The sequence below is a fragment of the Periplaneta americana genome, chromosome 6, assembly GCF_040183065.1.
Source record: "Periplaneta americana isolate PAMFEO1 chromosome 6, P.americana_PAMFEO1_priV1, whole genome shotgun sequence".
Taxonomy (NCBI): Eukaryota; Metazoa; Arthropoda; class Insecta; order Blattodea; family Blattidae; genus Periplaneta; species Periplaneta americana.
Window position 1 is genome coordinate 169,491,880 of NC_091122.1, and position 14,454 is coordinate 169,506,333.

The following is a 14,454-nucleotide window of genomic DNA, read 5'->3' on the forward strand; positions in this document are numbered from 1 at the left end:
TTCAAAAACTCGGGTACAATAAAAATTGAAGTAAAAATAAAGTTATGTCCCTGTATAACATGGCGACCTTTAAAATATTTTATGCTCGACCATGCCGAAATGTTGTAATTATACACCTGGTAGCAGTACTTTAATGCATGTCATTAAAGTACACCTATTCATTAAAGTTCAGGTTTTCGATTATTCTCGGATATGCAATCGAAAGATAACGAGGGAAACGTCACGGAGGCTGGAAATCCAATACTGTCGCAGAAGGTTATGTTCTGTTACTATAATAATTAGCGTTAATTGTAAATAATATTCAAATAAATTCAATTTATCATCTCGTTTTTCAATTCTAAATCAATTTCCAGGTTATATCAAAATTAGTTCATGTTATTCTCTACATCAAGGTCAATGACATTATTGTTCCTCGGAAAAAATCAATACTTTCGCGTCTGCGCACATGTCACACGAGCTATGCACAAGGTCACTTCCGATCTTGAGTCAGATACAAATAAAATGATACTTCTGAATATTTTCAAGTTAGAAATATGGTCGAGCATAAAAAGTCGTATGAAACTTGTCTATAATGGTAATTAAGACGCTCGTATGAAAATTATGAAACTCGCTTGCGCTCGTTTCATAAACAAACATACTTGCGCCTTAATTACTATCAATATAGGTTCGTTGCATAATGTACTAATATGACGAAAAACGACGTAGGCTATTTGAGCTTCGAATAACAACTTGCATTAAATTAGAGTTCGCATTTCCCGGTAGAGGTCTCCACATTCCACGTAGTCGTTGAGCTATGTCAATTTGGCTGTACGTTTCAAGTGACCGTATGTCTGGGAAAGAATCGAAGACATGGATTTGAATACAATAGCCAATCTGCAGGAAGAAGTACCAGCCACCTGAATTGGCCGCCAAATAACGCACTACACCCACACGAATATCGGCAAGTAAAGGGAATGATTCCTTCTGGAATCTGTTCACATGCAAATTGCAGCATTAATCATATGTTTTATGGGCAAGGGCACCTGGACCTTGACACGAAAACATTATTTAAGCTTTTTTTTTCTGTTTATTATTCCTACATCGTCGAATAAAACGGAATTTACAATCACAACAACAGCTCTTATGGTGAAACCAGAACCAACGTTTGGCTTCCTTGTTTGCTTGTGTTGTCCCTAGAGTTATGTTGCATTAAACAGCCCAGTTATGCTATTTTTCGTAAAATACTTATTGGTTCCAAACTGTGCAATATTTGGTGTAATTGAAGGGTTTTTGGAAAAACAACCATAGTCCAGAAACATAAATTTTCAGGAGAAACAAAAAAACTATTTGGCATGGGTGTTGTTGACACTTCAAGTATGAAATTCATCATGCCACTTCTTAAGGTGATTTAGAAACCTGGGAAAACTGAAGTACATTTATAATTACATTGCATCATAGAAATACATGTGTAAATATAGGTAGGTTAACTGTGGACAATGGCTATTTTAAGAAAAAAAATACTGTACTCTGTTTTGGCTGAAGTGTGCATCTCCTTTAATATTCTTTTTCTTTATTATATCAAGTTTCTTCTCCTTTCGTTGCTTACATTTCTCCCATGGGGTTACTTCTGCATCTAAGTATGACTCCATAACTAATACAATTCACGTGCTAAACTATTTTTCTCTGAGGTGGCTTTTTCCGCGAACATAAGCGGTAAGTACTGCCAATCTGCTATAGTTTAAAATTGTATGGATAAATGTTTCAAGATCATATGAATGGGATATTTGTAAATGCTACCACCGTCCTGGCTGAACAATGACTGTTTTATGAAAACCACTGAAAATTTCCACTCCTATAACAAAGGCCTATGGTGTTTTCTTCCCCTAACAACTAATTGAGTAGATGGCCGCTACAATACGATCACCATATGCTTAATATTTCAAATTTTCATTCTTTTTTTGGACTATGGTTCTTTAAAAAAAAAAAACATTAAATTGTATTGATGGTCGCACTGATGATTTCAATGCATTAACGGTACTATCAACGTTTTTATGTTAGATTTTAATGAAATAATAATAATAATAATAATAATAATAATAATATTAATAATAATAATAATAATAATAATAATAATAATAATAATAATAATAATGAAAGTTACAAAACAATCTCTTTTCCGCTATTTTGAAACTTCTCCGAATATTAACGGAAAATATGACAAAAGTATATAAACTACAACTGTATAAATGCTTTGTTATGCATAGTTTAATAAAGTTATCTATACTGTATAATATTACGGGTATATCAAATTTCCTGTTGTCCTCAGTTTGTTGCTCCAAAAACGTATGCTCTTTCGTGTTGAAGGCTAACATCCATATTGCGTTCTAAGAAGTCGCAGAAGAACCGTAATAGGCTTTAATTCGGTTACCCACAGCTCTCATATAATCTAGACGTACGGTATCAAAATTTGTTCACTGAACTCGGCGTACCTGGCGCATGCACTTGACTGTAGCACGGATACAACTTTAAGAGATTCTCTTTGCGATGCTGCAAACCAGAAGTATATTTAACATTATTTTCCAAGACATATTTGTTTTATTATGCACAGCTTTCGTGTAAATACCAGTCTTATTCTATTATTACTATTTTTAATGGTTATTTTACGACATTATCAACTGCTATGGTTATGTAGCGTGTGAGTGAGATGAAGGTGATAATGCCAGCGAAATGAGTCCAGGATCCAACACCGAAAGTTACCCAGCATTTGCTCCTAATGGGTTGAGGAAAAACCTCGAAAAAAACCTCAACCAAGTAACTTTTCCCAACCAGAATTTGAACCCGGGCCCGGTGGTTTCACAGTCAAGCGTGCTAACCTTACTTCACAACGGTGGATCCTAGTGCTATTGTTATTAAAATAAAGTACAGGGTAATAATATTTATATGTAAGGAGTTAATGATATGAAGAACGCAAAGCTTACTCCAAGAAAGATAATTATTCGCCTTTTATAAATGAGATACTTGCCATAAGTGAAAATTACATGTGAAGTTTTTCAATGAAATATGCTACGATAAATAGTGAAAGATATCTGATGAATATTTAAATATTTTACACAATAATGGAATACCCTACCCAGAGACTGTCGGAATTTAGCAGCGTTCAAAAGCAAACTTATTAAGCATTTTCTTACTGCGTAGAGTAGGTTTAATTTTTACTTAATTAATAAAAAAAATGCTTCTCTCTTCTTAACTTTTACAATAAACTGTCTAGCTTTTATTAATCAGTTAATCTTTTAGTACTTTGATTTTTACTATATTTGTAAATTTAATATTAATTGTAATTATAATTGTAATTGTATTCTTAATATTGTAGTTGTAATCCCTTGGTAGAGGGGAAGGGAAGGCCTGATGGCCTTATCTCTACCAGGTTAAATAAATAAATAAATAAATAACACCTTTCAAAATTCTCCACGGAAGTATTTAAATAAATTTTTAATTATGCCTGTAGCGGAGAACAATAATACACGTAATCCTTTTCATATTAACAGATTTCATGGAAATCGATAATTAAAATCTTACGCAGTGGGAAGTATATATTTCTAAGTTCATCACAGATATATTAATTAATTTAATGTTGGCTGCTAATGGAATGTCTGCTATCTGGCAGGAGTTCCAGGAGCAACTATGTACGTGATCCAAACAGGTTCTATGCGAACACGGGGCACTACTTGAGATTTATGCAAACCGGTGAACACAGAAGTAGTTAAAGCTGCATTGTACTTTAAGTACACATATTAACCGCATAACGAAGCATACGCAGTAGATCTATTAGTTTACAGATTCAATGTGTTTTCCATTAACGATTCCACGGAATTAAGATTATGTGAAACAAGCTTGATAATTATGTTAAAGAACAATTCAAAATAAGATATATAAATTTAAAGTAACTAATAGCATACAGATGACCCTGGTTCGATTCCCATTAAAGAAGCGGTATTCTATTTAGCTTCCATGGGGACTGAGTGCGTCCATAGTCGTTTTTGTGACAGACAGACAGATAGACAGACACACAGACAGACAGACAGACAGAGAGATAGGTAGGTAGGTAAATAGATAGATAGATAGATAGATAGATAGATAGATAGATAGATAGATAGATAGATAGATAGATAGATAGATAGATAGATAGATAGATAGACAGATAGACAGACAGAGAGACAGATAGACAGATAGACAGATAGATAGATAGATAGATAGATAGATAGATAGATAGATAGATAGATAGATAGATAGATGGATGGATGGATGGATGGATGGATGGATGGATGGATGGATGGATGGATGGACGGACGGACGGACGGACGGACGGACGGACAGACAGACAGACAGACAGACAGACAGACAGACAGACAGACAGACAGACAGACAGACAGACAGACAGATAGATAGATAGATAGATAGATAGATAGATAGATAGATAGATAGATAGATAGATAGATAGATATGGGTAGTTAGATACTTTATTGCTTGGACATAAATACATTATGCATTAGCAACGTCAATATAAATAAAATCATACAAAATTCTTTGCCAAGTTAAAATATTCGTTAATGCTATACAAACTGTGTTCATATAATTTTCTTTTAATTAACGATTTGAATCAATCGTAATTTAAATTTTTAGTTGAGTTAGGTAAGCTATTATAAAACTTCAGAGACATGTATTAAAAACTGTTTTGTGTAGTGCTGCATTGTGTGATCATAATTACAACATCGACGAGAAGTTTTACTACTTGTGGATGTCTAATGTTGGTCGAAAGTTTTCAGTGTCTATGGAGCGAGTCTGAAAGCCTAAAAGCTGAAAATAGATTATCGCTAGAGCCCGGAAGTTCAGGCATTTATTTTGGCTAAAAAAGGCAGTAAAATAACAAAAAAAAAGTATTTAAAAATTACGAAAATATACAATAAAATCATTAAACTAGTGATTTAATAAACCTGTGTATCATATTTCAGTAGTTTTACTTTTCTTGGCCAGTCACCTGTCAAAGAGAATGTTTTCCATCATGGAAAAAGATAGTTATACTTCCACCGAAGTAATTGGGGGATACCTAAAACATGCTGTTGTGTATTAGCACTTTGTATCCGGCGTGTTATGTTTACAATTAATCAATGATATGCAGTAATGTGAATCATTAAAAATTACTTTGTGTCAATGCAATGTAATACGAAGCGTTTGTAATCGTTTGGGTTTGAAATTTAATAATCTGCTTGGCTATGTATTGTATATTTTTAGTAGAGCCATCGATGTAGCTCAGTCCACAGACTTGCTGGGCTGCTGATCCGGAGCTGCGCTCGGGCTTGGGTTGGATCCCCCGTTTGGTCTGATTGATTTGTATCTTCCGAGGTTTTCCCCAACCGTGGGGCGAATGCCGAGGGGTCTATGGCGAGTCCTCGGCCTCACATCATTTCACCCCCGTTTGATCTGATTACCTGGTTGGGTTTTATCCGAGGTTTTCCCCAACCATAAGACAAATGCCAGGTAATCTTTTAGCGAATCCTCGGGCCTCATCTCATCTCACTACATCTCGCCAAAATATTGTTGTTTATTGTTGTCGTTTATTGTTAATAAAATAACACTGACAGAAATAGAATCTTAGTTCTTCCCTGAAGGAGTAAAAAACTCGTGCTCAGGGAGATATCTAAACACAAAGATAAACACAAAGATAATTTTTTGACACAAACTGAGTCAAGAAAAAAAAATTACAGGAATAAATTAAATTTAAAAATACAATTTCAATTTTAACAATTTAAGTCATACAAGTACATACACATATTAAATCAATATATATTCTTTAAAAATTAAATTCCTAACGCTATTTTTGAAATTCCTGATACTAAAATTTTCCAAATTTGGGTATTTATGAATTATTTTATTGTATAACCTTGGAGCAAAGTAGGCACCATGGCTCAGAGCTGTGCTTGTGAAACACTTTGGTTCCTCTAGTCGCATAAAATCGGATCTTTTAGTTCCATATTTATGATGATACAATTTGAATTTATTACGGTTTTTATGTATGCAATACTATAGTAAAATTGTAAAAAATTGCAGAAAATTATAAAATTGTAAAATATTGTAAAAATTGCAAACAAAAATTGTAAAAATTGTAATTGTAATTTTGTAAAATTTTGACTTGTTCCATACCATGGCCCGCTCATGGAATTCGCTGCCGCTGCAAATCAGGGGCAGTCTTAGTCCTCAGTTGTTTAAAATTAGGTTGTTTAGAAATATTTTAAATGCACAGAATTAGTTTTTTTAGGTATAAGTTGTATTTATTAATATTAATATTAATATTATTATTATTATTATTATTATTATTATTATTATTATTATTACTATTATTTTATACAGGCATTACTTTATTTTTCCATTAACACAAATATCTAGGTAATTGTCATTGTCTCAATGTAACCCGTGCTGTGCTGATCATACTAATTGTGCTATTCCTTTAATTGTGAGATTATTTTCATATGTATTAATTCTTTTTTTTTTTAGTTAATACTTGTATACTAGAATGTATTTTCCTGTTTGTGATTATGTATTCAGGCTCTTTTTTATTATGTATATTTATTAATATTATTATTATTATTATTATCATTATTATTATTTTTTAAGTTAAGACTGATTGTGTATATATATTCAATCTCTCTTTTTTACTTTATTATTATCATTATTATTAATATTATTATTAACATTATTATTATTATTATTATTATTATTTTAAGTTAATATTTGTATACCGGTATGTATTTTTCTGCATGTGATTTGATCCTGGTTGGGTGGAAGAGAAGGCCTGATGGCCTTAACTCTACCAGGGAAAATAAAACTATTATTATTATTATTATTATTATTATTATTACATTAAAGCTTCAGTGCTTATGTAAAATCTATGGAATATAATAAATGAAATGAAAAAAAAAATAAAATGAAATGGAAATTTATTCTTACAATTATTAATTTTCGCACGCATTTCAAAATGACATAACCTTAGGAAGGTACGAATATATGTATTAAAATAAAAACATAAAAAATGACGAAAAGGGATTCGAACTCCAAATTCATGCACTGTCTACATTCGTGTCCAATGCGCTACCGCCTGAGCTACGCCGCCACACAATTTCTTGCTGCAGCAATAAACAATTACGCTACAGTCATTTGACTAGTAATTTCTCAATTTTTTTTTCTCTTGAACCCAGGCCTATATAGGAAAAAGCCGAGACTCGTGTCCTCACTCAAAATTTTCCCGACCCATGATTATGATGATGATGATGATGATGATGATGATGATGATGATGATAGAGAAGACGACGATGATAAACAAATAAATACATAAAAACGCGTTGAAAATATCGCTGACAAACTTCTCTGATGAAATGGATCCCTCCCGTGAGTTCGCAGAAGCTTTGCGCTATTGATTTGTTTATGTGAATAGCGTTCCTATATAAATGTATGCCGGCTAATGAGTACAATGGAAGTGACACCTGTTACGTATCTCGAAGCCCACGCTTTTCGTTTGAAGTTCTGAATGCAAACACCGAATGGATAAACTTTTTAGTACATGAATTACTGATGCATGAAATGTGTGATGAAATATCCAACTGCGTTCGGAGACTTCTACTCAAAACAGAACAACTGATTACGTGTATTCATCGACATGTAAATACACCCTTTAATGAGGTGTTCGTTAAAATAACAGCTATTCACATCGATATGGATTCATAGAAATAATATTACATACTACGCAAATCTGGCTTTCAGATAGTAGCTCCCTGTAAAGCAGGTTTGAATAATTTCAAGGAAAAATTGCTCCGAGGCCGGGTATCAATCCCGGGACCCTTCGCATAGCGCACGAATGCTCTGCCGACTGAGCTACCCCAGGAACTGGAGGTACGTTAACAGAAAGTCGTGTATAGTTCCTGGGGTAGTTCAGTCGGCAGAGCATTCGTGCGCTAAACGAAGGATCCCGGGATCGATACCCGGCCCCCGAACAATTTTTTCTTGAAATTATTCAATATTACATACTGTGCCAGTCGCAGTGAGCCGACGGTTAAGCCGATTTTACTCCTACGAGTCAGTCTGTCAAACAGCGTCAGATTATCTTTAAGAACTGAGCTCTTACACGTGATTTTGTGCACACGTCAAGAACCTATTGCGATTCTTCCTTGAATCTCTCATATACGCCTGATGGCTAGTCTTCTTCTCTGCCTTTCAAGTCATGTAGTTAGGATGGATTCCAGGCGTTTCCCTGGTTCCAGATAACTTCTCCGTTTCATGTGTCCTGTGTGTTGCCTACATTCAGGGGAGTTCGGAAACTTATTAATTGATCCTCGTGCTTAAGGGCTTAGGTACAGCTTACAGCAGTAAAATTTTTGGAAATATTCAACATTTTTTCCTCCATTACTGTATCTTGTATAATAATGTAAAATTGGTATGTGTGAAACACTGTCTTTCTGTTATATGAATAAAATATATATATTTCTACGATTTAAAAATTATATATATATATATATTTTTTTTTTTTTCAAAATTAAAAATGGTGGCACTTTACTGTGCAGTGATGAAGCGTTTCCTCATAACTCATAAACTTGTTAACTTTTTCATGTTCTCTTTCTTTTATTTTATTGCTGAAACTCATATTTACAATATCATGCCCTTTCAATTACATTTCTTCATAAATACATTATTTTTCATTTTGTGTTAGAAGAAAATACTGATATTTAACCATTAAAAAAATTAATATATTTTTTTATCAAACAATCTATCAAAAGTAGAGAAGTGATCCTGCATCATATTGTAGATATGACATGCATAAATACACACAAAAAATTTCACTACAGAATGATGGATAGTTTTTGAGTTATGCGGGAAACGCTTCAACACTGCGTACTGAACTGAATTTGAAAAAGAAATGTAAATGATTTTTTAATCGTAAAAGTATTTTTTATATAGGAGAAGGACAGTGTTTTACACATAACTTACTAATTTTCATTATTGTAAAATATACAGCAATGGAGGGAAAAAAATGTTGAATATTTCAAAAATTTTACTGCTGTAAGCTATACCTAACCCCTTAATTACAAGCAAGAATACAGAACTACCTATTTTCTCCAAACTAAATCTACCGACCTTCATAATATTTTTGAATTACGTAAAATACACTGATAAATCGAATTCGTATCACCGAGGGCAAAAAGGAATAAAAAGTAAAATTGTATAAGAACGTATTAAAATGACTTAAATATAGTATGCTGTCTCTATTGAATTTGATGACTTCACTACAGAATATCTCTTATTAAACACATTAAGGAAGAAGTAAGCTATAAAATAAACACAGCGAATACTTCCTACAAAAGGCATGAATTAATTACTTTATCCTTCGAATTAACGAGTGTATGTGCTGGCTACACAAAGCTCTATCGTCAATAACTAAACGTGACCATTAAAGCCTCACACTATCCACCGTACCTGCTAGAAGGCACGCACAGACCTCCAAGTCATGTACAGAAATGACGTTTCCATGGTTATTACATTGTTATGAAACATACTTAAAACATTACGGCAGGATATAACAGACACCATTTTATTCCGTCACTTTAAGGAGGTTCTTTACCCAGATGTTTACATAAACTCTGTTTTGAATCAGCCAAGAAATAATAATTAGAGACATTTTTATACAGACGTGGACAAATTATTAGGCTAAAACGTTTTTCTTGGAAACATAATACAATTCGTCATATCAACTATCGGTATAATTCACAGTTTCTCTATTATTATAAATGTGATTGTTTACATCTTCTGGTATATTTTTCCAATGGTTAAGTATATTTTATAAGGCTGTGTTGGTACTACTGGTGTTTTAATTATATACTGCAGAAGATATTCAACAGTCTGTTCTCCCATGGTCTGCAAGAAAACCGGACATGAACAAAATTGAAAATCTGTCATCTATACTGTAGACGAAAGTGAACAAAAAGAGGCTTACAACAAAACATGGACTCATTTAAGCACTGTCTGATATCTGGCTAAATGATGCTGATATTCAAAGAAAGTGTCAAACTTTGGTTTCCAGCATCCCTGAGAAAATCAACGTGTTAATAAAGGATAAGGGAATGTTCACAAAATATTAGTAACCTCCAGACTCAATTTTCTGTTGATTATTGCTGTGCAAAATACATGTTTGTTCATTATTTCTGCCGATAAATACAGCTTTGTTGCACATATGATTAATTTTGTCTAATAATTTGTCCACGTCTGTAATTTTAGTGTCTGGCTTCGGAATCTTACCCGCTAAACATAACAGAGGACAATCTAATTTAAAGGCAAAATAAAGCTGTGCGTCCCGTGTAGTAGATTTTCAGCAGTCAAACGAACCCTGTTCATGCTGGAGGACTCCATTAGGCAGTTATTTCTTGTCCAGATATAATAATTCCAGCAAAAAAAACGTACTGGAGTGCTCTCAGAAACCAAGCATTTCCAAAGCCTTGTTGATATAACCATTTTTTCTTCTATACATATGAGGAATTCATACTTTCAGTTTTGTCTATACTTTCGTTACACCCTATTACATTTCGTCAGCGTAATTTCCGTTAAGATGTGACTCGGCAACACTGAATACAAACTAAAACCGTCAACAAGTTTACAAAAAATATTGTATTTAAGTGATTTACTCTCTTGTGAAATTATTTATTTTGGTTTAATTTTATTAAATTTCTGAATCCGTGTTGTAATTTTCAAGGCAAGATAATCAATTCTAAAGTTTCTTAATTTTAAACGAAAATATGAACGTAAATAAAGAATTTTCCTCTATTCCTCACAGGAGAGTTCTGCAACAAGGATTGTCCTTTCTATTATCGTTATGTTGCCAAATAATGTTTAAAAATAAATTTTAATTAGTGAATAAGTCATTCTGTACATATTTTTAAGCTCTATCAGCTAGCTCTTTCACTTAACATGTCATAAGTTAATGGGGGCTCTAATTCCATAGTTGTGCAGTTTTTGCGGTTAAGTATAAGTTTTTGCTGATTAATACGTGTCAATCCATTAATATCAAACTTCAGACAGGTAGATAAGTATCATATTTATTTACTTATAGCTTTTAAGGGACCCGCAAGTTCATTGCCGTCTTCACATAAGCCCGTCATCGGTCCCTATCCTGTGCAAGATTAATCCAGCCCCTACCATCATATCCCACCTCCCTCAAATCCATTTTAATATTATCCTCCCACCTACATCTTGGCCTCCTCAAAGGTCTTTTCCCCTCAGGTCTTCCAACTAACACTCTATATGCATTTTTTTGGATTGAGCCATACGTGCTACATGCCCTGTCCATGTCAAACGTCTGGATTTAATGTTTCTAATCATGTCACGTGAAGAATACAATGCGTGCAGTTCTGCGTTGTGTAACTTTCTCCATTCTCCTTTAACTTCATCCCTCTTAGCCCCAAATATTTTCCTAAGACTTTAATTTCGAACACCCTTAACCTATGTTCCTCTCTCAAAGTGAAAGTTGAAGTTTCAGAATCATACAGAACAACCGGTAATATAACTGTTTTATAAATTCTAACTTTCAGTCTTTCCAGAGCAGACTGGGTGATAAAAGCTTTTCAACTAAATAATGACAGGCATTTCCCATATTTATTCTGCGTTTAATTTCCTCTCGAGTGTCCTTTACATTTGAAGAGTTCGCGGGAAAAACGATGAATGTCACAGTTTTGTTAAGGTTGATGTCATTATCTAATTCAATGGATCTACGAAATTTAATGTTGTTCTTATGAAAAATGGTAAAAAGGAGAATTATCACTACGAATACAGCAATCCTTTCCTTTATTTTCTATAGAAACAGCACTACATCTTGCAGTTATAGACTCAATTAGAGCATTATCTAAGCCTTAACAGAAATGTGACATTCATAGTTTTTCCCGCGAACTCTTCATTTGTTACTATTGGTCCAAGGTATGTCTACTTGAATTTCCATCTTTTCAAAGGACAAATTTCCAATTTTTATATTTCCAGTTACTTGTCATTATTAGTTATAAATTATTATTTCAATAATTGTAACCCATTCTACTATTTTGTATTAATTACTTAATTTTATGATATAACTTTTCTTCTTCTCTCTGCCTATTTATGTATAATGCAGTGTTAAATCCCATAACACGGAATTGCTCATACGGGGGCCAAATTATTTAAAATAACAACTGTTATGTTTGTATATTTAATACGTTCAATTATGTTTTACGTACTTAATAGTTTTTGCATAGGCCTACTAGTCTTTGGTTTCATTATAATTTCAGTATTACTTGTAATATTTTAATATTGCTTATCAAATAATATGTAAATTAAATTTACTTACTGGATTTAAATATAAAATAGGCTTATATGTAAGTTAAATTAAATAATTAAATTCTAGTTCAAGGCGAGACCTTAGAAACCGTGTGACTTTTTTTCAAGATAAATTACATTTTTTAATATAATCTCGAAGCAAATAAAGAGCGCCATCTTGCAAAACTTTCGTTAAAACTAATTCACAAATTTCCTGCAATTCCTTCAGCAGCGTAGACACACAACTGAACAATGTCTTTGAAACTAGCCCCAGAAATCAGTACCGGTATGAGAAACATGAACGACACTTCACTTTATAGGGAGCACAATCAACTTTTGCAATGACAACGAAAGCAAAGATCATAAAGTAAACACTTCACTATAACTCGTACAACACATTTATAACTGAAGACATGTGTGACACACAAACACAATCACTGCGAATATAGATACTAAGTTTCGGGTCATCTCCTACATCGGGCCGCATGTACGCACGACTATGGAGGGACTATTGATCTTCCAGCTAGCGGTGCGCATGTGCCGCCAGCCTCATCTCCTACACTGAGCATCCTTCTGCCGTCAAAACATCTGCGAGGTCAGTGATTGCCATTCACAAAAGGAGTCTGAGAACAGACGGCTTAATTCAGGCATTAACTAAACAATGCGTCCTCCAGTGTGTTTCAAGCTTCGCTATTCCAGCTACAAATATAGCGAACCCGGGATTCCCAGCTGAGAAGTCAAAATCTATCTCCCTTCCACAAGTGACCCTGCTCCTATTACGTCACGCCCTGGTAGTTCTCTTTGTTTACTTATGTTAATGAAGATAAATATCATAAATCCTTCAATAACTGTCTATTTTTAATAAGCCATCATCAAATTTATCATGCTTTTAAAGGGGAGTACGATACATGGCGATAAAAATGTTCAACAGTCTTCCTGAAGACATTTAGGGTGCTATTCATAGACATTTCGCTAGCCCGCGCTACGAGCGTGCTAAACTAGCCCCGGCTATCGACTGGTTACTTGTACAGGATTCATAGCATAGCATATCGCTAACACTGGTTTATGAATACGAAAAACGTTAGTTCGCTGATCATCCACCGGAAGCTCGCGCTAAGAATGTCTATGAATATGGCCCTAAGAATCATAGCCAAAACCCTGCATTATTTAAGGTAAAACTAAAAAATTACTTAATATCCCACACTTTCTATTCTGTAGATGAATTCTTGACATTTCACAGTACTGTGTAAATATTATAATACTATTAAATGGTAAACATATTACATGGTATAAAATATTGTTGTTATTAAGGTATAAATTCTGTACATATTTCAGATTTGCATTTTATTGGACATGTTCTTTATTCTATGCTATAAAGCAAATGTAAGAATATTATGGAACGAATAAATCTATCTGTCTGTCTGTCTGTCTGTCTATCTATCTATCTATCTATCTATCTATCTATCTATCTATCTATCTATCTATCTATCTATCTATCTATCTATCTATCTATCTATCTGTCTGTCTGTCTGTCTGTCTGTCTGTCTGTCTGTCTGTCTGTCTGTCTGTCTGTCTCTCTGTCTGTCTGTCTGTCTGTCTGTCTGTCTGTCTGTCTGTCTGTCTGTCTGTCTGTCTATCTATCTATCTATCTATCTATCTATCTATCTATCTATCTATCTATCTATATATCTATCTATCATTAGGTTATACACATAAAACATGACTAGCGCTTTCGCCAATAAGGTGGCATCTTCAGGTCTAGTTAGCATATTACGAAGCTTTATACATAAAGACATAGATGAAATGCAACATAATAAATGTGATAAAATACATAACATGAGAAAAAATTACAATATTAAAATAACTGCGCAAACAGAAGACAAAGTGAAATAATGAGTTGAAAACAGGCGAGATGGTTGTAGTAATTCAACCTCTATAAAGTCTAGATATTAAATTACAAAATCTATGCCTTGAATCAAAGTCTGCAAGACATGTTTCCAGCTTATGAAATATAAAAGAAACGGTTAAAAGAGTAAGTTTCTTTTATATTTCATAAGCTGCATACATGTCTTGCAGACTTTTATTCAAGGGATATATTTT